Source organism: Varroa destructor, unplaced genomic scaffold, assembly GCF_002443255.2.
Source record: "Varroa destructor unplaced genomic scaffold, Vdes_3.0 BEIS01000001.1, whole genome shotgun sequence".
Classification (NCBI taxonomy): Eukaryota; Metazoa; Arthropoda; class Arachnida; order Mesostigmata; family Varroidae; genus Varroa; species Varroa destructor.
Genome location: NW_019211454.1, coordinates 15,896,280 through 15,920,555, shown reverse-complemented (window position 1 = coordinate 15,920,555; position 24,276 = coordinate 15,896,280). Strand labels below are relative to the sequence as shown.

At 43.1% G+C, this 24,276-nt stretch overlaps 2 protein-coding genes and 1 long non-coding RNA gene across 6 annotated transcripts in view; 1 reads left to right on the top strand and 2 right to left on the bottom strand.

Annotated features, from left to right (window-relative positions):
* The window catches only part of Glut1 (Glucose transporter 1), a 280,015-nt gene that overhangs the window by 53,179 nt on the left and 202,560 nt on the right, over positions 1-24,276 (top strand). The window lies entirely within an intron of this gene.
* Positions 1-24,276, bottom strand: part of LOC147758306 (uncharacterized) — an 88,791-nt gene that overhangs the window by 38,946 nt on the left and 25,569 nt on the right. Inside the window, exons 3-4 of one of the 2 annotated variants that reach the window (XR_015325987.1) lie at positions 23,221-24,128; positions 22,695-23,115 (exon numbers count right to left, since the gene is read on the bottom strand). The exons of the other annotated variant lie outside the window; for it this stretch is intronic. The gene's annotated coding sequence lies outside the window, so the exon portion shown is untranslated. Of the gene's footprint in view, positions 1-22,694; positions 23,116-23,220; positions 24,129-24,276 lie in introns of those variants that run through there. 2 annotated transcript variants of the gene reach the window in all.
* On the bottom strand, positions 9,893-19,554 carry LOC147758307 (uncharacterized). 2 transcript variants are annotated; one of them, XR_015326048.1, is made up of 3 exons: positions 19,211-19,554; positions 16,350-16,451; positions 9,893-12,720 (listed from the first exon to the last, which is right to left on the bottom strand). It is a non-coding gene; the product is annotated as an uncharacterized LOC147758307 (long non-coding RNA). The 2 variants fall into 2 exon arrangements; XR_015326052.1 differs by lacking the exon at positions 19,211-19,554 and adding an exon at positions 16,808-17,127.

Here is a 24,276-nt window from a genome sequence, read left to right as displayed (position 1 = left end):
ATTCCACACGACTCGACGTCCTACACCCCCCCCCCCCCCGCTATATTTGCCGGTGAATCGGTTATTAGCCTTCGGTAGCCCAGTATCGACCCGGTTCTAAGCCCGAGTTGTATTCAACAAACCTTGGACGACCAGTTTTACTATTTTAGTTACGGCGTCTGCACAGAGTTACACGCGAAGGTCGTTTGCTAGAGCGGCGTTCGAGGTGCTCATGCACTCATCTGTTCTTCCAAGATCCACCGATTGTCGGTTCGGTTCATTCATTCTATTCTCCGGGCTTTCAAACGAGAGTTTTTTCTCCTCAATTTTGGCAGCAACCCAAAAGCTTCCTGTGAGCTGAGTTAGAGGTGGTTAACAAGAGCAGCAAACCTGCAAAAAGGCCAATAGGCTGAGTCTGATTTTGGGCTCTGCTTCCTTTCGGAACTAACAACGTTGCTGTTCTTGCAGAAGTGACCCAGACAGCGCCGTGGTGCTGCACTCGTAACCGATACTGAAGACCTTAGTAGATCTTTACGAGCAAATCCGTTCCGTCAGAGAGCAAGTCGTCTTTTACGTCTTTACCATACGCCAGGTAGAGGATTTCAAAGAAAGGCGGGGAAATACATTTGCCTGTTAAGGGCTGTCAGCTATAAGCCGCCCTTAGACATTGTTGGGAGCATCTATAGAGAAAGACTGTGTGTATTCAAGTGAGAAGGAAAGTGTCGGATCAACTTGGAGTCGTGCAACTGAACGAGTTAATGATGACGCAGTGGTGTAGCTCTCCATTTAAGCTAACTTAGCCGAATCAGTGTTTCTATCCTTCTACAGAACTATATCAGGGTAACTTTCTACAACGGGTTGTTCAGTGGTTGAACCGACGGTTGACAGGATCCTAAATAATTTTTGAAAAGGGTCAATGTGCTCTATACCAAAATCTGTTCAGCTAATGTGATTTTTTCGTATCAAAGCGATTGTGTGTTTAGAACATAACCAGCGGCAAGGACGACCAGGATACAGACATTTAAACCCATCGTCGTTACGTAAGAAACTACCGACGACCATAGTTAAATGATGCAGAATACTCATATATTTTTAAGCTTAAGCCATGAAAATTTTACTTTACATTAAAAAACAAAATTTTATCAAAAGAAGACCTGTATGTTGCCTAGAGTGTATGCTCGTTAATATTTGGTTTTGGTACATTGGCCTTTAGTAAGAATCAGTAGATATTTAGGTCACTATGTCACTTGTGAGACCTTTACTGGGTTAATTATTATTAATAATAATAATAATAATAAGCTGCTGTGAGTGATTATATGGTAAAATCTCGCCTAGGCTGTAGCTTGATTGCACGTGATGAGATACAGTTATTCCAGCATCATTAAGTCTGTTTACTAACAAGCGTAAATTTAGAAGTCTCTATACACCGGTAGCTTTAATCGCCCATTATAACGTATGCTAATTTCTTTGAAATGTGAATAGACCGTCATTGGTTGTCCCATCATAGCGCGGCACAGTAAACGTTCCCTCGCTATACGCTTACCTTCTGCTTCCACATTCTTCCACATTCTTCGTAAAGTATGTTTGAATGGTTTTTAATGAAAAGTCTACTTTTCTTTTTTCTACATTATCTTCTAAGGGCCTTCTGCCACGCATGGGCATCATCACCCAATACTCCACGCGCTTTCTGCTGCTTACTGCCACTGCATATGCCCCCACTGCATTAGACAGTCCGTAACTGAACATTTCTACCCAAGAAGCTCGTGCTGACAAGGACTGTCGTCACAATTGCTGCTAACCGATAGTTGGCTAAGCCGGGCTACGTTTGACCGCAAATGGAGTGCAACGCTATATATATATATATACATACATACACCATCTAAACTGAGACTTTTCTTATGTTTTGCGTCTAATCCTTGATATTCAAATAGAAATAGACCCTTTAACGATTTTTTCTTAAATATCATTTACTACAATTGCGGGTTGAATTGAAAGGGAGTTAAGCCACAACCTAGTCATTTTCAAAATATTCCTTCCTTTATCTGCAACTAGCTCTTCAATACTAACCGCGCGTCAAGCGATATCGGTAAATGAAAGCCCGATGAAGTGTCACTCGAAGATACTACACGCAAAAAGCTTCAACGTAATTCATTTTTGGATTTATAGCAGACCAAAAGTACCACAAAGGTATAGATAATTTCAAAAAAACTAATTTGGAGCTTACCTAGATCATTTATTGACAACTGACAGCACTTTCCTCTATCAAATGATTGTTTCTGTATCGAAAGTTCGGAATTTTTGAGTTTCTTGAGTCAGTGGTCATCATAAGATCTATTGACGATCGCAGGAGAACGTTTTCCGGACTTTCGAGAAACTGTATGAAAACTAGTGGTAACGTAGATTGCCGATTTCGAAGTAGAAACAGATATTTTAAATATCGACGAAGGTATTTCCCAGCACGGAAATGTTGTATGATAACTGAGCTTTGCTTCAATCTAGAAAACGACACATTGTTTTGGTGATTTGTTTTAAAAAGAACCGGTTGTCTATCTTCTAGTATTAGGAGTGGCAGATTAGCACGACAGACAGTCGAACAAGGTTTTCTTTAATTTCGTTAACGCATCGTTCTGTACTTTCTGATTATGTCTTATGGATATAGCCATTCATATTTGTCCCACCCTGTACAAATATATATACAAAAAGAGAGAAAACAATGCCGACCAGAAAGAAGAACAAGCAGGCAAATAGGGTCACGCGTCTTCGAAGACGTTGACTGCTGCTCTACGGAACTACTTATTATATAGAATTAGGAACTTTGGACGATAACTTCTAGTAACTACTTGAGATGAGAGAACGTGGTCTAGCTGCATCATTGCCTGTTGCTGAGGTCGCGCCGTGGAAGCTACAAACATAGTGCAAAAATCACGTAATAATTACTGCTGTTGTTTTTACCAGGTTGGTCGAGTAGTACTGGTTAAAGACGTACGTATTTTAGTATTATAATAAGGAAAATGATATTTATGAATGGCATTCATACATGCCTGTTTCGTTAACCAAGGCTTTATATTTAATCACAATTATATTATTATCAGAAAAAGATTTCTTGTTATAGTAAAGCAGGTCAGAGTTGCGTCCCGACACAAGCAAAAAGCTACTACCAGGCGCAGCAGAGGATCATATATGAGGTAAAACTATGTTCATAGCACTGATATATAGAGGAAAAACTTTTCCGCAACAAAAAAACCATACACTAAACATGGACCCGAAAGAAATAGAGGAAGAAGGAGCGACTTAACTAGCCGTCGGTTTCGTTCCGTTTTTCCCCACGCAAGACCCATGAAACGCCAGATATCGATGTAAGGGAACGAGGATCAACAGGAGGCGAGAACGCACGTATGACAAAATAGAATCCACTTACGGCGTACAAACGGACCTACGAAACAACCTGCATGATGACGATAATACGTACGACTAGCTGAGTATAAAGAGCGTGCCACCGCGCGCCCGTGTTTTACACACTCGGCCACATTTCCAACCCCAGCCTGCCGAGTCCAGCGAACTCAACATCGTGAACACTTTCGCTCTTAGTTTTTCTCGCAGGTTGATCAGAACATTCGTTCTTTGTCATCTTTACTTCATGTTGACTTACTGCAACCCTCGATCAAAGATAAGAACTCGAAATACGTATCTTATTCTAATCTTCTCTTCCTAACGTTCCAGTCGAACCCACTCTGTATTAGAATGCAGAAAGTTCATAAACATGCGCGTTTGTGTATGCTGCGTCGTTCCTTTGTACGCTGTTGCCGTTGGCGGGGCTGCGGCGTGCAATATGCTCTATGTTGAGTCGTATCTGAATTCTCTATTGGAGCAGAGGCAGTTGCCTGCCGTATTAGCTCTCTATAGCGCTATTTTGGTTTTCTGCTGCGTTCTGCGCCCTCTTCGGTTTCCCCCTATTGCTCCGCAGCCGAGCGCTACCACGAGGACTGAAGTGCAAGCTTACGCCGGATGAATAAAATAACACTACAGATCCGAGTGCCTCTGCCGACACCGCTACTACCGTCACGGCCGTCAGCATCCGTATTGTTCCTTTACTTCACTTAGAGTTCATCATCATAATGATGACCACCATGGTCATCATCATAACCATCATCATCATCGCCACTGCAAAGTCACTGTTTGTACAGCGCTGGATCTGGTAAGGCACCTTGCCCCGAGTGATCTTTCGAGCCGTTGTCTTGTAAGTATATCTGACGAGGTTATTATTTATGAATATATGTACTGTACTACAAAGCTATGAAAAAAAGAGAGACAAGGAGAAGATTGTGAGTCTGAGGGGCGAAAACGGCACTTCAATTCACCTCTCTACTTTATAATTACAGAGCTACTTGCGGTTAGTCAATTTGCTGTCAGCAACAGTTGCCATAACAAACGCTGTGATCAAACTGTTCAAAGCTTTCGTTCTTGGCCAAGTTCTCAGACTGAAATAGACCATACATTGGCTGCGACTGCGAGACAGCAAGCGATCAGTCATTAAGGCGATGAGCTGGTATTAAGAATAGGATCGAGCCATCGCAAAACAGCCTCAAACATGCGCTCCCGATGTCAGCGGCCTGACAATAGAAACGAACCACGCCAGTCCTTAAAAGTTGGCGATACAACGGAGACGAAACGCGGAAGCAGGTACCCTGACAGCTCTGACGACTCCTCGCCCCTCGAGAGGCCTTAACACCTCTGTGTCGTATAAACCCACCCCATAGTAGAGGAAACCTAGACATTAAATACTCTTCCCTCCCACGCCGCCTAGCGTTTCGTTTTGCTGCAACTCGTCTGCACGACCAGAGAGCGACTCGTTCCGCCGGTTCTTTTGTCTGCCGTTATTATTGTTGCGTTCCTCCTTATCTCCGCCATTTCTCCTACACCTTATGTTCCCGTTCCTGTTGGATGAATAGCCAGAACAAACACCAGTAAGGCTCACCTGGCTCGTTAACTAGGACATACGGCGCATACGCCTTTCCAACCAGCCAGCGACTCACAGATCAACCGCCCCAAACGACGAGTGTTCGGCATTAAGCAACAGTTCGCAGCGTTAACGTCAGTAAAACAGCGGGCCCAGCCAATTCTATTAACGTAATGCTAGTGGAGACCGGTGTCGGCGAAAGCAACTACCAGGATGCCACCAAACAATGACATAATGCTGCTTCTGCTACATCCGGGATTTGCTGTGCTTCTTCTCTCTTAGGCGTTATCTCCCTGTCGGTCCCTGCTGTCGTTGAATGATCGTTGCGACTCGACTATTATGGCCAAGTTCATCGGAAGAGCGCGACAAAATGTTGGACAGGCTAGAAACGAGAAGGAGGGACGATGGACATATAAGGGGCATACATAAGGAAAATGCTCTAACACATGTAATGCGTTCGCTACCGCTACCGCCAGAGATAGTCCTGTAGTTCACACTGCGACCCTTTCTGCGGATCATAGTGAAGGCGAAGGCACAAAGCGAACGGAAGCTAAGTTCCACCGTATACTGATGTTCGGTATGCCTCCGAAACTGAACGCGAGGTGAGAACCGAACTGCCTATCCAGCTGTAACCGTTAAAGTTCTATTGCCGGCGGTAGCAGCAATACAAACCGTACGAGCTTAAGTTTCTATACAGTAACGTATAACGGTCCTAACCGTTCGCGGAAGGGACTCGTCGGCGCTAACGTATATAAACCTTCAAAGGACGAGACGAAGCAAAGTGTAGATCTTAGCCTATAATAATAGTTATTGGCTATATTATGCATCAACACTCAATGTGTTGTAACACGACACAGTTTTCCTTGTTCTCCATATTGTGTATGTTTCTTCCCTGAACAGACGGCATCCTCTTATAGTATGGCACGCTTGAATATACGTTGATAGCAATACAATTCACGTGAAATAAATACTGTTATTATTATACTAGACCAGAAGGACGTAGGCGATATATACATGCATTTACCATTTCAAATTGCATATTTCAGGTCGGCTCGCTCGTAGAACATAATTTTTTTCACTAATCTAATAACACCGCAAGCAAAATCGTCAAGCCAAAGACCTGACGTAGACTCGATACGATGGAATGCATTCAGTGGGATCGTTACTAAATCTTCTCGGACATTTCCGAACAACGGTCCATTACCCAAAAGCCCATCGAGTCTCTGACTTACCACCGGTGACCAGGATTCCTGTTGGAAATTCCCGCTTTAGGACAACAGTAAGCCCACGGCAGGCCAAAAGTAGGCCAACAATTGCCGCTGCCACCAATAACGCCGACGCCGTTGGTGCCTCTATAAGGCTGTCAATCGAGCATCCCGTTGGTGATGGCTGGTTGCTTAAAGAAAAATTGATGGCTTGCTTGTTACTCTTTCCTATCGTTTGATCGGTCTGGTGCCCACTACAGCTGGACGCAGCAGCACTTTTCTTTACCAGGGTCCTGGTAGCCGCCGTCTATCCGACGCTCTCACGTTGGACGTCTTGGACCCAACTGTCGGCTTCGTTCCTTAAGATGAAATAAGGGCTCTGCACTATAGCAGCTAGCTATATTATTGCTTCAGCTGCCGCTTTTACTGGCATAGGCGCCAGTCGACATTCGGCCTATGGCCAATGCCCGACGCCCATGCGGAACACTGCGCCCGCCCGGTGAAGCTACAGACGTTAGGTTCTCTGGCTTCGTTTGTTCTTTTTTTCGTCCTTTCCATAGCTCCACGCCGTATGCTCTTCGCCGTTGGTCGTGTGTAGATTGGAGAGGTTGGTTGTGCTCATGGTGTATTATTCCGCCCAATGCGCCTTCGCTGAAGAAGGCGAACAAGAAGGAGAGAGGGTAACTAAGAAGGCTCTATAGAACTGAAAAGGCTAACGGGCCTTGTAGCAAGCCATCGGCTTGTGATTCATAATAAACTTGAAGACAGTGAAAGAAAAAGTTTCCGGTAACAACGTGTTCTGTCTTGCCTGTACAATGGAGCCTATAAAAGCCTCCGCAGTGTTGTAGCGGGTTTTACTTTTGTGGATGCTGCTAACAAAGCAATCCTCAACGAAGGCAGATCGACTTTACGACGTATGATCGCCGCTATAGCTACTCAGGAAGAATTGAGAAACGATTGAGATTCAGTCTGAAGTATCTTTTTCTCCATTGATCTCTACTAATTCTTGCAACTGTCCTGCTTTGTGCGTGCATTATAGCAAAATTATATATCTGTTACAGTTTGACGACTGGCGAAACATTAACGGCGAAAAATGATCGAATATAGCATAAACACTGATGAAACATACAAGCTAGCAAATGCGACATTCGGCCGATTGTATTGCAGCTTTTTTGTTATATCACACTTTAGCGGAGCATTGCGTGCCACTACACAGGCAAACTGGCTTGGATATATATATATATATATCCAAGCCAGATATAAAGAGAGAGAGAGAGAACATGAAGCAGGTCTTCCAAAGATCCTTATTTGGAAGCACCGTAGGGGCATAGGAGCCGCATTCTGCATATCGTCATCGTGCCCTTCTACACCAAGCTTCTGTACGGAGCACTCGAATGGTGAAACGGCAGAGGGAGATGGATAGACATGCGCGGAGACCAGTGGTCTGAGCTCACTATTAGGCACACACATACAGTAAAGTTTGTCGGCATTTTCCTCCTATGAGAAGTCTAGAATGCTGCGTCGGCAGGGATCTCACCCTATCCACCACTTCCCTCTGTTCTTTCTCTTACTCATTGCAGCTGAAGACACTTAATGCAGCTGTTCCTTCCAGTGCCCTTTGTCCGACAGCTATTGCTGTTCTCTCCGTTGAAGGACTCGGGGTTCCGTGCTAAGAAGGCAAGAGAGGAACTAGCTATGGTGTCGTTGCCCTGATGCTGTTAAGCGCGACCCATCCAGGCATCTTTCCCCCTCTCCTTCCTTTCCTCTTTCTTTCTCTTTTGGGCGCCCATCCATACTTCCTCTTCTACTGCCGCCCCTCGACCCCTAACTTACCCCATTCGCAGCTCGTCCGCAGTCTGTCTTGCTTATCGGAGATGATTTACGGCCATGCGAACAGTAGTACCAGTGCGCAGAAGCAGTGCTGCTTCCGCCGCTACGTAGCTGTTGTTGCATTAGTTCGTTTGGTGCTAGCTTTTCTGCTGATATTGTCACCACTGCCATTCTGGCGGATGCTCATGCTTCTATGTAGCATGGGGTGTGCATGGCCCGGGCACACTTGCTTCTAGCTCAACTCGCTCCCATGGAGGACACCACGATTCCCTCTGGCTCCGTGGCAGCATGGACCGTGCTGTAGCGTTGTCGACCCTCCCGGATAACATGCAGCCCGCCGCCTCGATGAGACTGGTGGTGGATGACGCAAGCGGACGGCGGCACGTGTGGCCAGGTCTCGAAGGTTTATGGGAAGTTTACGGAAAGGTGGCAAAGAGAAAGAGATGCTACGCTCAAAGAAGATTCGCGTTCCAGCCTTTTTCCCACTATCCCAACTTGACCTAGTACACGTCTCCCTTACGATGGCCCGGCCACAGCGAAGTACTGCACTGAGTCGTTGTAACATTGCTACTGTCGACGCATTTGTTCGAATCTCAGCCATCCCCATAGCTTTCTTCGCCATAGATGGCAACATGACCATACATACATACGTAGACACATATAGTAAGATACCTTAGATTGGATCGTCGGTAGCCTTCTGGCAATGGCATGTATTTTGCACTGGATTCGCTCCCATTTTACCCTCGCTGCTTCGTGTTCGTTGAGCTGAATCTTTACCAGAATTCACAAAGTACGCGGTTAGTAGATACGGCACTGGGAGCAAGTGAAAGCGTTTCGCCCATCGGAGCAGAAAATAGGACAACTATTGTCCATGAAAGAGTCCAAGCGCCGACCTCTAAGTGAGTGTGAGTACCCTTATTTAGTTTACGGCAGTGGCATGACACCTTTTAACAGAAGACGTTTATGTCGCCTATACGCATCATTGAGCTACGCTTTCTGCGTTCGAGACCTTCATATGGTTTATCGGTTGGCGTATGAGTAAACAATTCCCTCAGTTCGTTTATACCAACATCATATATACTCGCTACCTATCTAGTGCTATGTTATATTATTTTCATTATTTGTTTATTGTTAATTATTACCACTGCAGCTGTCCAGTATACAGTGAAGTGTAACTAAATAGCGAAAATACAGCGCAAGGCCGAAGAGCTAACTGGAAGTCCTTTGCCTGTTTGACAGTTTACTATAGAGATAGAAATTCCCGACATAACGCGTCGAAGATCTCTGCTCGTTATACATGCACTATAGTTGCTTGACCTATGCTACCAGCGTTTGTATTTGATTTGCCGACTTGATACGAGTAAGATACGAAAACGAAAAGCTAATGAAATTTCAGATAGACTCATCTGCTGGTTAGTCATCTATGTGAAGTACAGAGGCGAGGGCAAAAAGCTCGGGGGGCAATAGGAAATGAAGCATGGGGCCAATAATAAAACCGGGACTTGCCTGGTGTGAGAGTATTCCAGTGTTTAATGGAAGAGGGCAAACGCGCCGACACACGGTTAGGTAACAGAACTACGTTAGGTAAGTGATGCACGCTCACCACTGAGCCAGAACAATCTCCATTGGGTAGCATAAAGTACTAAGGAAAAAGAGGGAGGAATGAAAAGAAACGAACGTCTTTATAAATGATTTGCTTATATTTGCTCCTGCCTAGTTCAGGTCACGCTTCAGGACCGGACTCACAAACGATTTAGGGAATCAATAAGAAAAGCTAATAAGTTTACCTTTTGTGGGGACCGGTTGGGAATAAAGGCGTGGCGTGGTCAGCTGCCGGCCAGTGGATGACAGAAAGATCGTTACCGCACCATGGCCAGCAGCTAGCCATGAAAAATCAGCTAGAGCGGATGGAGTAGACAAATATTATCAACAACCGTAAACGCTTTTCAGTATGACCGGTTTGATACGATATCCGCGATTCAGGATTACCTAGATTCAAGCTGAGCGTTTAGAAAACGCGTTTGGTAAAAACGTACAAAGCTTCATTTCGCGTTCCAACATCTGCGATGCAATGCATACGCACATTGCTAACTTCTTGAAAAGTCCGCCATTCGCGATCAGTCAACAGGAATTCTACAGAGGGAAAACGGGAGTTACTCTTCAAAGCCGGCGAGGAATACCTGCCGACCACGAGACCGACGGTAAATATATGGCCAATGGCCAATAAGCAACCGGTGATCGGTGACGGTAGCTATTTACGGATGCCGCTAGGTACATAGTAGAACGTCGCGGTTAATGACATATACTTGGGTGATACCAGGAAAGCAGTAAAGAGAACGGCCATATTGACCAGCACCCGCAACAAGTTCAATATAAGGCTGAGAGTGACAAAGCGTTATGCTGGATAAGGTCGCCAGAATATTTCGCGTTCATCCGCACACTGGATCTGCGTTAACCACCAGATAGCCTCGTTTGTAGCTACGATCAGAAGTCTCCTATAGCGTGAATAGCCGTTGTAAATCTTGTGGCCCGCATCTGTTTCGACCACTTTGTAAGCATGGGCCCACTCTCCTCTGAAACCCCTGAGACTTATCTAGATGACTTACACGAGAAGGACTGCATCGGCAGAAATCGACGGGAATTTTATTCCCAACATGCACTTCCTGGTCAGTGCACGCATTAATCAGAAGGTAGATACTTCGATGCTTCGATTGAAACTGTTCTCTAAATACATTAGGTTATCAACCAATATATTCCATTAAGCTTCTGTTAATTGTGAACCATCTCCGATTTTTCTTGGACGGTGATTGATAATGAAGAGCTACTTTAAGCTTTACAAGTCTATCGTTGGGCTTTTGTTAGAGTACGAAGTTGTGGCCGGTCCTTTACACTTAAATAATGAACATATTGAGCAAGGAGGCAGTAAATTTACGATATCAATTTGTCTACCAGGTCAACAATCTGCGAGGATTTCTCAGGACATTTGTTCTGCGTATGGTGAAGATACTAAAGCTGAGAGATGTAACCTCGCTTAGTCATAATCCTTCTTTTAAGGTGGCTCAGAGGGACGTCAAGTGATGGACGGGAACGCTATTTTTAAACTTGGCAAACCGTTTTTGAGTAGTACCCTCAACTATAAAGTGGGTTATTTCAGCTAGCTTTCGGCTTCGACTAAAGAAAGATCTGAAGTGTTGTGCACGCTGTCTTTTCCGACCCGATACACCTATTTATTGAACACGGACTTGACATAAAATTTTATGATCCGAAGACAACAGATTCTGGCATAGCTCTGTGAACGGACGAAGAGTCGGGTAAGCTGAACAGTAGGAACAGTTAATAATAACATAAGTTTATATTATACGATAGTGATCTAAATCATTATATTAATTAGATTATAAAAGTCATAATAGCCCCTGCTCATGGTCACGACGCGTCCGATACCGTCTACGGCAAGACGAGGCACTCATCGTATCCCCTTACCATAACAGGATTGCATACATCCAACCAGCTGTTGCCATTATTGGCAAGCATTACGTTTTATATAAGCAGTCTAAACAGGTTAAGTTTAAAATTGGCTCATTTAGGCTGATTGTCTTTAACTAAATAATCCGTTTTGCTACGAGCTTTGTATATACTTGAAACTCACAAGTTCATCAATCGACAAAACCGTTGAGCCTAAATGGGAATGATGTGTTTCTGACTTTCGTCACGATACATCGCCGAAAGCGGTCCACTCTCCTTACCATTCTTTGATTTAATCGTCCTTCTGTTTTATATGTCAGGTCTTTTTATGTTTTCTGTCTTTCTTTCGTCTTGAGACTAGGACCAGATCCGCGCCATATATCTATATATCTGAGATACTTCAAACGTAGAGGTTCGTTTTTATTAAGGCAAAGAGCATTTTTCAATAACTCATTAGCTCAAAGCTATGAATGTTCGGTTATACAAGAATTACTATAGTTTTTTTTTTTTTTTTTTTTCTCTTAATTCATGCAGATTACCGTATAGTGATAATCAGAAAAAAATTTCTGCTTTTTTAAGGAGTACTATTTGAATACAGCTGAATACAGAGTGTTCAGCTGAAATCAGATAACACGATATATATATATATATATGTATTGGTAATGCTTGTTTTCTTATCAAGTCTGTTATTTAGACGCTCTTCTGTGGAGAGACAGAAGTTTATTGAGGTTGCGAATTGTTTACAGATCGTCATACGTAAATGGATTTTATATCACGTATAGCAAGCAGCTTGTTCTCTTATAGATATTTTTTCTTCAGTCTAAAATCCGTCATTAATCCTAGACACTCTTGTGAATTGCAAAAATAACTGATCCATTGCCGATATAGACAATCTATCATCTTGGTCCTAGTATAAGCTCAATCGCACGATGACCAGAATAGGCACCAACTTAAGCATTGGCCTAACTACTATCTAGCCTTCTGCATTTCACTAATAAATAGAATTTGCGGTGTTTTCCTTCTACGTTGATGCGACATCAGCACTCAGCAGATGAATCGGGTGTCGTTGGGTCTATCAGTCGATCAGTTCGTTGACAGTCAGTGACCCAAATTTTCTCAGGTCTGCCGAACTGATCGTACAGATAGGACTGAACAATCACTTTGCTCTGAATGGCAGTCGACCAATCAGATCGTGGTTGTTGTTTCTGCCGCCGTTAGCGTCCTGCCCGTTCCGTTGCCCTGTCCGGTCCTCGATGTTACGTTATGTTCTCAGTACAACAACACGATCTTGACAATAGTCCAAATGACGAACAAAATAAATTTACAGAATTATTAATTAAAAGCACAATAATTCTTATGTATATCAGATTGCTCTAGAGTTTATTTGTTCCAACACGTTACTCCATTTTCCCAGAAAAACCCGCAGGCAAAACGTCGAGGAACGGCGTCAGACAACAAATTACGTTATTACCGCCGCTATGTGCCGCCATTGTATTCGTAACAGCAAAAGATGCCGTTTCGGTGTTCGTTTAATGTTATCAGACGGGTCGCGAAGCTCAGACGATTACGTTCAGCCGGAGCAGCTTCACTGATGATTGCTGCCCTGCGCCTGGCCTACAAAACGTTAAATTTGGCAAATCGGCAAAAGTTGTTTATACATTTCTTCTAAGTAACAAGCGATCCGAAGTTGCGCCAAATGATGGCACCAAAACCTCGCCATCGGATCCCTATCTGCCCGCAGTGGGAATTGGCGCTGTGATCGTGGACAACGACTATTTTATATTACTTAAGAACTGCACCCCGATTAAGCGGATTGACTGTTTCAACAGTACAAACGGTGACGTTTCATGTTTTTTTCACAACGCCTAACATGGCGTATTACTGAATGTTAAATATTCCTATGCATTTGATAGGTGCGTCACAGAACATGACGTTCGCTCATATCATACGCCAACCTTTATTATCTATTTATATGTATTTACTAGAATTTAGGCCATGGCGGACATTTGCTGGGTCTGCATCTCATCTATCATGCTACTGGTAAGATCAAACTATCTAATCTAACTATAAGACAAAACTATCTTCATGCGAGAAATGATATTGTTGCATCCATGAGCGCAAGTTAATTGTTAATTAGAACTACCTTTTTGTGTCGATTAGAAGAGACAGTAAAAACGTCCGTCCAAAGCGTGCCCATAACTAAAATGAAAGATCTTTGCCACGACAAAAAATTATGGAAGAACAACTATAGCTTGACGAAAGCAATTGTTTCAGGAAAAAGTTGCATCAGATGTTTCAATAGGTCACTGTCGAGGATCGATGGTAAAAATAAATAAATCTCCTTACTAAAAAATCAAAATTATAGAACAAAATACTTAAATCTCTTCCGTTCTGGGCAAGTGCTAAAGGCACATTTCTACGCTGGGTCAAAGCTGTGTTAGAATGGATGCCTATATTATACTTACATACATCTTTTCCTAGCCAAAAATGGCCCTACTGTTACGTTTCTCGTTACCTAACATCAGTTCAGACAGGATATATAGACACGTGCGGCACGTAGACTTATACCGTATGTTCCGGTTCTTTAGCATAGCTTTCGTTTTTTATGATGTCCATATTATTATAGAAAGCCATTATAGGAAATAGTATGCATAAAATCATCAAGGCAAGGTAATATGAACGCTCGCTCTTCGTGTCAGATTCTGACAATTTTATTGAATAGGATAAACTAATCGGAATCAGCTAATGTATGTAATTTAAATTCTTATGCCTAGCCTTCTAGTGTTGGTTTACCGGGCCATGAGCTTAGTAAGCAACCTGTATTCACTACCCCGTCAAAACATTGTGCTCATAACTGTGAACGCCCATTTTGCACACTTTCATTTCAATCTAGTGCACTATACAGTAGTGCTGTGGACAACTGCTGCTGTTAGAGAACATGCCGTCCCGACACCTAGATCCGCTGGCCAAGCGAGGACCGTTCATATATATAATGCCATCAATTTAGGCTGCACCAACCTAGCAAGTAAGAGAGCCTGCATCCACAGATAACACTGGGAAGCGTCACCTACCCATGACCCTCAAGTGATTCCTGATCCCATCGCATCATTTTGGTGATACTGCAGTAGTCCTCTATCTGTACGCCGAAATTCGCAACTGCGACTACGTCTACATAGACTCTCTAGCCCATACGCGCATTGTCTATGGCTGTTTTGTCTAACAGTCGCATAACCAGGAACCGAAGCGTGTTCTTCTCTTTGAACATTTGCAGCGACTCGTAGCTTCGTTGCCCTCTTTCTTGTCCATTGCCTACTCCTCCTGCTGTTACCGCTGTTTTAGCAAGCTTTCCGTTTCGATGGCATTTCCACCGAACGGCGCTTTTTCTATTTTCTTCGCATGTGCCTGCTTCCATGTGTCCTGCCTTCAGATGGTATTCGCGACGCAACCCCACCTGCCGCTGCGGGCGCAACCACAAAGATGGAAACCCTGATCCCGCCGTCGCCAACTAGACTTTCCTTTTCGTATCCGCATCTTTGTACTTCCATTCAACTGAGGCTCAAAAAACTAGGGTTTTTTGCCACTGGTGGAAGTGTGGGTGGAAAGCGGTGTCGCGAGTCGCCAGGAACGTGAAACAGGAATTTAGCCCTTTCTCTTTTCTGCCGATGGGGCTCTGGTAACGATAGGAACAGCAGCAGTAGCGGGAGACGAGAGGAGCAATAGCGGTGACACTAGCAAGCGGCATAAGCGACAGTAGCGATTTCGAGTTAAAGCTCGCCCTCGGTTCCTTTGCGTTCGTAACCCGTCTTGTGTCGAGCTTCTGCATCGTCGTCTTGGTTGTTCCACTGCACTCGCTGTCCTGCGTGCGAGTGGCAGCGTCCTCCTCTATTAATTATCCACTACAGAACGCAGGCCAGCGAGAGGCGGAAAAGGTAAAGCCAGCGGCTGCTTTTCTCCTTGTGTTTCCGTTCTGCTGCTATTGTCGCCGTTACTATGCAACCGGGTGCGACCGGCTACCGTAGGCTCTTTACGATCGAGAAGGAGCAACCTCGGATGCGATGGTCGCGCTGTAGCGCCTGTTTGTCCCTTTCCCTCTCTGGCGAACTTTCTGAAGTGGCGCCTTCTTCTCAACGACGACTTTTTACATTGCTTCACTGCTGCCGTCGTCATTTTCTATCATAGCGCCTACCGATTCTACTTCTTTGTTTGCTCAACACACAGAGGTACAAGGGCCATCAGCTGTCGCAGACCACTTCGAGCGTCGCCATTTGCGGCAGGATCCGCAGCACCGTCTCTAACTTGAGCAGCGGTTCTTCCGTGGCAGAGCTGCTGGTGCAGCTTTCCTACTACCTGCGTCTTACCTACCATACCCCTCCGCTTCCCGAACTTTCCTGCACTTGTGCTACCGTCAAGCAAACCATTACGGATGGTGGCAGAACGACTGAATTATAGCGGCTGGAAAACTCACGTGCAGTGTCGGCGATCGTGGAGCTCTATAGCAAAGTACGCTTCGGTGTAGAATAGAGACCTGAGAGCCGCAAAAGTGTTCAGAGTGAAATCCATAGAAAAAAAAAGTAGCCGAACGATGAGTTAATGAAAAAAAAAGCGATTACGTAGGTTGGGCGAACAGGAAGATAGAGAATGTGAATAAAATGGAAAGATTTGAAGGAAAGCTACCTGTGAGTGCATCGTAAGGTCGTCTCCCTGTCTCTAAGGTTCTTGTCGATTCACTAGCGTTGTAACCGAAAAACTAGAAGTAACGAAGGGTACAAAACTAGTCTATACCCGCCGATAACCGGTTAGGCCGTGGTTCTGAAGGAAATAAGGATCTGTACTAAACAAGAGCCTACAGCAAGAGACAAACACGTCATGGCAAACGAGAGTGCGTCGTTCTTAGAATTTGAGCAATGACCACTTACTATGCAATCTTCCCGCGGTGGACGAACCGTTAATTAGGACTGCAATCCTATCCCTTGGTCCGAACTCAATACTCCATGTTATTACAAGCTTTCATGCGACCTCTGAAAAATCCAAAAATAACTCCCATGAGACCGATCAAAGCATTCAAACAAATGCTTGGATTTAAAGAGCATAAAGATATACTCGGAAGTATATTTTTGATGCAGCAATTAGAAAATGTTTCAAAGAGGAGTATATCCAATTGTTAAATGAATCTTCCAAATAAGCTCCAATGCTTGAACCTTATGATAATTTTGTATGTTTTAAGCTTTTTAGACGTTTTAAGCTCTTGTATTTTCTAGATCCTTAGCCTGCCCGTTCAACTGATCTAATTTTTTATACATAACGTATCTGAGCGACACTTTTATTATTAAAAACTAATTTGTGGAAAAAAGTGTTCCGAAAATGACTAGCTTACTATGGTTTAGCTCCCGAAATCTGCATTATTGAGATATTTGCAGAATCTGTCCTTCGCAGTACTTCTTTTCTGAAATCCCGTTTCTTTGTTCTCTGAACTGACGAAAAAGGATGCCACAGTAGCATATAGCAGGACAGCAGTGGAAAAAAAACAATTTTAACAACAACATAAAAAACCACCTTGCTGTGGAGGCTATCATGCCAAGTAGGACAGAGCTTCGAAGGATTCGGTCGGCGGGTATGACTCGCTCAAATTGTGAGTTCGCGAAGTCGCTGGTAGCCACAGTCTAAAAACGTGTTTATAAAGGAACAACTATTTATTGCTTGTTAGCAGGAGCTGATAAAAAAAAGACCAAAGTTGATCAAACAAAAGAACCAAACTATGAGAGCAAGATTCGTACGAAGAAGTAACGAGCATGAGATAGAGGTAGGAAAAAAAAGCAAAGAAAGTTTCTAAAAAACAACGAAAAACAACCTGATGATGAAAGAAATCGCTGCAAAGCAAAGAGAGAAGTTGAACGTGGTGAAGCTGGATCATGGGCTTTATTGCAGAAGGACTACCGTGACAAAAAAAAAAGTAACAGAAAAACATGGAAGCAGAAAAATCAATAAAAGACAAGGGGCAAGCAAAAACGTGTTAAAGCTCCGCATCGACTGATGAACGTTAGTACTTACTAATAGGCATGATAGTGCTGCGTTTAAAACGAAAACTCATTCAGATCCGGCCATATATCGAAAGCGGTCTCAACTTGGAAAACCTGCAAAAGCCTTGACAAAAGGGGTACCGACAGAGGCCAAAGGAACTCGAGACAGGAAGAGGCAAACCGTTACTACTTCAACTGAGATTCATTACCGTGTGGTCAAATAAGATAAGTAGCCGCTGTCAAGCGGGATCGCTTAACCACTGCATCGCCCCCTTTTACTGAAAGTGTCATTGGACGGTAATGGGCTCACACCGGTTACCTATGGCCCTAGCATAACCCTTGCGTTTTCCTATTTCAACCTGCCCGCTGTTCCAATCCGAGAGCTCCGGCTTAACTCCACCTCTGATTGTGTAGCACTACTACAACTAGTGCTGTGCCATTATAGAAACACCGCACAACTAAGCTTCTGTCTGAGTCGGACTAGTCGCCTGATCCAATAGTCGTCTACGTTGAAGAGAAGCCGGTGACTTAACGTTGTTTATCAGCCGTTAAGTTCACAGATTTCTTTGTTCAGACTACTAGAGAGGTTCTGTGACAATTTAAGTAACACACATGACAGCGCAATGCCAGCTCAACGTAAACTACAAGAACCTGTTCAATTTAAAGGCAGATGCGCAAGTCCGGTGAACCTATATGAGGGTACCGGGGGTGCTGCCTTTATCGTCGCGGCTTAACAAAGGTGAGATTTATCGCTGAGTGTTGCTTGTGCCCTCACCTTTAGATTGCGTACCAGCTGAATTTTAGTCTTCACTGAAAACAAGCCGTTAGACTGCGTCGCCAATACGGGTTTTTAGACTCTCTTAGCAGTGTACGAACTCTACGTGTATGATAAAAAGACGAGAAGGGAAAGAAGCTGATCCTTCTTGTGCAGCTACACAGTGAGGACAAAGGGAAGATCTTACCTGATTTAAACCGTCTACAAATAGACCATCCGCGTCACATGTATGACAGTGGTTGGAAACATTGGTCAGTATCTGGGGGTGCAATGGAGTAGCGAGAAACAACAGGTAAGGCGAGGAAATGACTACATCCCTCTTTCTAGGTTAAAGTGAAAAAATCTCTGAAGAAAGAAAATCTTTTCATATACGAGAAACGTAGAGATTAGGGCTCGGAAAGCCCAGAGGAAATCAAGGGCAACTGCGAACTAAGAGAAAAATGGGTGCCTACATGCAAATAAACAGGGAGCTGCCAACGGCTTTTACGGAAATAAAGTTTTCCCATGGAACATATTCCAATCTAGCCTTCATACACTTCATATTCGTAAACAAAATATACAAATATGTTTAGTTTGTCAAACACTTGACGGTGTGGCAGTCTGGTCTATATCAGCTCAGCAGTGAGCCCGCAATAGGGGTGTGATAGTAAGCCCGTATTCTTCGTGAGCACCTAGTTAACGGAGAATCAAATAAAAAAAAATCACGTTTGATTTTTTACGAAGAGCGACCACATTATTGGTAATTACACTTAGTGATATTTCCAATGTAACCTCCATAATGGCCATACGTGACTGCCGTCGAAAATTAAATCATCTCACACACAAATCATATCAAAATTAGCTATCTTATAGGACAAGATCCGATTGGCACGTTTGCCATACGAGCCTTTGAAAGCAATGACCACGACTAATCTTGAGTTGCAAACGTGGCTCTCAAGCGAGCCGCCCAGAAAATATGCTGTTAATTTCAGTCCGCTGTACCTACCATCACGCTCGAGCTGAAGGATCGTTTGTTTCTGAAGTCACCTGTTCATTCAGTGTCCATACTTCTAAAGCACCAGCTCAAGTAAGATCACACTGCCATCTAGAAACTGTTGTTTTCTTGTTGGAAATTTGATTGGAGGCGTCCGTGTGTACTTCCACAATGGCCAAAAACTACGCATTGAGTTGCCGCTGGCACTATTTGGATTTTCTACTGTATCAACTCAGATTCTAGGCCGACCAGCAGGCAACCATTAGGCAGCCAATAGCGAGATCATTCCACGATGATTCATCCACACATAATTACAGTTTCGATCCAATGCACTGGTATTTAGTGTCGATACAAGCTCTAAGTACATGCCGAACCTCGAAAAGCATAGTGTATTGTTATTGTTATAGGTACATAACTTAGAAGAACGTCACTGATATTTGTTGTCTACCCTAAATTCTAAAAGCGCCCTGCTGCGGCGGGTTTCTTCAAAAGAAACCCGCAAATCCACTACCTATCCATTCCGCTTACAAGCAATTTTCCCTTAATTGTTGGGTAACCATAAGCTGATATCCAAGGCAACTGCTACCGACCATTCGTAGGCCACTACAGACAGATAACTGGAATTGTAAATGCGTTAGGACTGAGTGTTTGTCGAACAGAATTCAGTGTAAAGGTATGTTTAACGCAAAACAGATCTATACAGCTAAAGATCCTCGTTCTAGCTTTACTGACTTTACGTCGCTCACAGCTTTCAGTGCCATAACGATTCACACGTTCCTTCAACGCTACACATTGATCAAGTGCGTCGTCACTCGCATAGTACACATACGGGGAGACTGCAGCATGTACATTTTATGAGGAACGATATTACCTGAAGACCTGACATAAAGCTGTGATTTCCCCGCGGCATGTAGCTCGCATACACAATAGCGTTTCAAATAGATGAGTATCATAAATGATGCTTGAAGTGTGTTGAGCTGCCTTCACTAGAAGCCTCAGATTAGACTGCGTTTACTATGCCTATTACCGTTGGCAATCGGTCACCCCTTAAGTCAATCAAAGGGATTTTCAGAATTTCGCACTGCTCAAAATCAGGCCTCGTCGATAACACTTGCTACGCTTCCTAAAAAGCAATAGTCGCTCACGAGCAAGCGCAAAAGCGTCTGGAATGAAGGAACAAAGCTCTGGAATGAAGTAGACGTCTGTTTCGAACTTCTTTCCTAGCGAAATTTGGGTGTCTGCGGGCAAGCATTAAGAAAGCCCGTGGAGGAGCAATAAGAAAGTCGATAGTAATCAGTAGCTGACCTGTACAGAAAACGCTCAGAAAACCAATGTCTGTTGATAACGGGATTAGCGCGGCGACCGGCGCTGTCCATCGACAAAAGATGCACAATGCCCATTTTTATCACAAAAGACACTTCTTTTTCATGACACATATCGCCTTTACATATTTAAGCGTTTAAGAAATGGCGCAGCGGTAGCCGCTTGCGTAAGCAGACGTGACAGCTGGTCGCGAGACCAACTACGTGTTTCACCCAACCAGCCAACTAGCCGCTCTATTCGAAGATGTTTTGAGCGGCGACGTAATTCAAGAGGACGTATAGACGCTGAATCCGCGGTAATTCATTGCTCGCAAAAGCAGTAACGACAGAGGAATCTATAATTACAATATAATATAGCATAAAAAAAAGTTAAGTAATATAAGAAATAAGAAGATGTAAGGTAAGAATAAAAAAGAAAGAGAAGAATGGAAAACAGAATGTGACCCATTCTAACCGCGACGTTTACGCTTGAATCGTGCTTAACTGGTCCCCTTCGTATTCCTACTTGGTCTAGCACCTATATCCACTATATCAATACGTTAATGCTAGATGGCACCGTCATCATAAATACTTAATCAACAGTGAAACACAATACTCGAAAGTATGACGACATAATACATTGTATTAGTACTCAAATATTTTAACATGCAAATATGTTACATAGATTTTAATTTAAAAAATTGATATCCTGCCAAAAGACTTTAAAGAGATCGTACTTTTCCACGCGAATTGTATAGCAGCATTAGCATATGTTTTTGGTGGGACTTGCAACTTTACGTATTTTTTTTACTGATGAGAGAGGCACGTACAGATAGATACGTCTCTTTAAAGTGGCCTGCTTCATAGAGCACAATCACTTGATGAGCATTTGAGATCAACAAAAGAACTACAATATCCGGCCTAAAAACGAAAGGCAAAAGAAGTAGAGATGACATTGCGGACCCCGAACGCATTGTTGTTTATTCTCATTCATCATCGTGCCAGCTTGAAAGCGGATCTGTGGCAGAAATTTATACGATTTGTATTTATTGAGACGCCGTAATACCAGACCTGAGGTAAAAAGCTCTCGCCTTAAAAACTAAAGACGGGAAGGTCTGCGCCGTGCAGGATCAAGGTCGCTGAAGGCTGGCTACAGAAGTGTTTGCTGTAGGTCCTGCTGGCGCGGGCGCAACATCCAAAACGCTTGGTGTCGCGGCTCCCAAATTCAACTGCCTGACTTTGTCTATGCGCTAATTCATAAACTGAAAATAATGTACTATATAAAACGCTTAATATCAGGGCTCCGCAGAGCTCTGATTGTCTTGCTCGTAATCACTGACAGCTTCACCGCTGAAATGTCAGAGAGAGATGAACAATCTTCAATACAACATGCGGATACGACACTGAAGCGTCACCTATACTAGTATCATCTAATAAACCTCTACTCTAGATCGAATGATTCGATGAAATAGTGACTTGGTTTCCGTTATTTCTCTTACGCATACTATAAAAGGGATCCGTTCTAGTTATAACCAACAAAGTTTTTATACTTGCTTGTATTGGATACGTACACCTATGCTCGGGTCGAACATTCGAACTACTATTTCGAAAAATCTATATATTGGAGTACAAGTGTGACAAGCTCTCAGTTTGATAGCAGAACGTGAAAGGCGCAGCGTAGAGATTCAACCGAAGCCTATCAGGACGTTGCGGGTCGCTGATGACGAAAACTCTCCGCTGTGGTGCGCTAGCTTTATAAACTCATATATGTGTATATTTATTTATTCGAATCGGAGTACAGCTCGATCTAGTAGCTGGAGTCTACCTCAAATAGCCCCGTGTCATAGCAATCCTGTAAAGTTTGCAATTACTTTCTTGAATGGCCTTTCTCTTGTTTTGGATAAAGCGCTGCCAAGAGCAGTGGTAGAGCTTTTCCTCAGGAAAGGACCTCACATTTCTCATCTAATAAACGTCGTTTGTTTCTCAATTCAATTATTTTTATCTTGTTATTGTATTTGTTGTATGTAAATCTCCACGGGTGCGTCTTGTTTCGACAAACTGAAAGAAGAATTTGTTATTTCATGTAATTATTTCAACATTAAGCTTTTAGCGCGGCACGGTTGTTGATTTACTAAGCCCGACGTGAACGTAAGGTGATTTAACATAATTTAAGGAACGTGAATAAAAACATAAAATTAATTTTTATCATAATAAAAATTTATTATTAAATCGTTTATTTGATACACGTATCATGTTATTACGCTTTTTAATGACTTTTTTTGACATTACATTTTATAGCGGAACTTTTAAATGGCTTTCGAAGAAACGTAGGCGCCGTTAACTGTTACGAGCGTTGTAAACCAATCATGGCCCTAAAGAAGCTTTGAGCTGATTCCAATAGACTTTTATACTATTCAGTGCACGGTGAGGCGATACGCTGACGATTTACTGCTTTACTTCCATGATAGCAACAATAATAATCAGGCTAAAAACAAAGTTCTTTCTCGTTCATTTGCAGCGATTGTGAGCTTCCCCAGTTGCGCGAGGCGACATCGATATGAAAATCGACAAATAGACTGATCAGATCAGATTTTGATCTGACCAAGCCTGTTTTAGCTGAAATCAAGGATAAAACTGAGAGTGAGCTTATGGACTCAATGGTGTTATATGTACGAAACAGACATAGGTGTTCTCAGATTCAAGATAAAGATTTATATGTACCTCATATCCATGTTCTGAGTAGCAGCTACTGTACTATTTTTCATAGGTCTATCGTGATACTGCAGTATAAATATATTGAAGCTGTGAAGTGCGTATTCAGCTTCACTCCGGCTTATGCGCTTTATACGGTAACCGGAAGATACTCCCATCTTGTACGCTCGAGGTGGCAGTGATTAATTCTTGCCAAAAAAAAAAACACTCAATAAATAAACAGACATACGGAAATGACATTATTAAACGACCGTTGATAATGAGATCGTCCTCGAAGCGTATATGAGACGGCTTATGGCAACTTACACTTCTAGACTTAGTTGCGAAATAAGAGGTGTTAAGTTTAACTGCATTCGTGTTACAGAGTAAGTTAGCTGAATTTCTGTGATCTTTTTCGTCCTCTTAATTTCATCACGGCCTGTAGTCGACGTTGGCTAAAAATACGCTGAGAAAGAAAATGGTCTATTTTGCGAAAACGACTTACCTGACTATATTTAGGTTGCGTGGTCGAGATGGTTATGGCAAACCTTGTTTAAGTAGTTTGGGATGCTGTATCAGGTAGTATAGAGTTGGGGGTAAGCCTGTAATGTTCGCTCGTATACTTTGTAACAGATCCACTTACAAGCTGCATCGTTTGGCGACGCTCGCTAAAGGTGCGTCGTCGGCAGTGCGGAACTTGCGTCTTGACTTCGACTGGCTGTTTATGGCGTTCTATGCGCCGAGTGTTCTCAAGTTTAATAACTACGATAGAACCCTGAAACTCAATCTGCTCCTGTGTAAGCTTCAAGGCTATGCGCTGATAAGCGAACTCTTGGTCGGGAAGAAAAGATTCTTCCAGATAGCTTCAGAGCCTGATGATGGTAACTGGTCAAGTGGCAATGGACTCTGGGATCAACGGGTGGTGATAATTTGCCTCTCTAAAAAATTTACTTTCAATATTTTTGGCATCCGTAAATTAAAAAAGAAAACATAAAACGTTTTTTCACAAAATTTAGTAAAAAACGTGCATATTGTTATTATTACTCTAAAGCCAAACGCTTTACATCTTGATTATATATACATATA